This window comes from Phaethon lepturus, unplaced genomic scaffold, assembly GCF_000687285.1.
Source record: "Phaethon lepturus isolate BGI_N335 unplaced genomic scaffold, ASM68728v1 scaffold35141, whole genome shotgun sequence".
NCBI lineage: Eukaryota > Metazoa > Chordata > Aves > Phaethontiformes > Phaethontidae > Phaethon > Phaethon lepturus.
Genome location: NW_010519119.1, coordinates 1,800 through 2,417, shown reverse-complemented (window position 1 = coordinate 2,417; position 618 = coordinate 1,800).

Below are 618 nucleotides of genomic sequence, written 5' to 3'. Positions count from 1 at the left end.
TGGCTGCCGCTATGCAGAGGGGCTTGATGAGGCACGGTGCAAGTTTGCTGGGCAGCTTCTCTGCTCTCACCCCTCTTCGAGGATGCAAAAACCACTCTTGAATCACTTTTGGAGACAGGGGGATGTTGCAAACATCCAGCACCCACGTGTGACCTGTGTGCATCCAAGGCACCGCATAAGCGAGCAGCTTCCCTGGGAGGAAGCGCAAGGAGCCGGTGTCTGCTGTCATAACCGGGAGCTGCACAATCCTAACGGGGAGCTGCACAATCACAGGAAGCGGAGCAGAGGCAGGGTGGTGCAACAGCTCTATCCCCGCGGCCGGGGTCCATGGAGAGGGCCCTGCCTGCCAGGTGGCTGCTAAATCCGGGCTGTGCCCTGGGTTTAGTTGGGATCACTGGGTGCACAGCAGGCACCAGCAGACCCTGAGCTCAGGCTGCGGAGCCCAACCTGGGGTTTGGGGGGGTGGGCGGAGGTGGGAGCCCAGCGAGGCGATGGGTGCAGGCAGCACTGCGCTTGCTACCCGCCCAGGAAGCACAGGGTCCTTGTGCAAGAGAGATAAAACCGACCGTTGAGTTTGTGCCCCGGGAGGAGAGACAACCAGAGAGTGGGTCGCCTGCA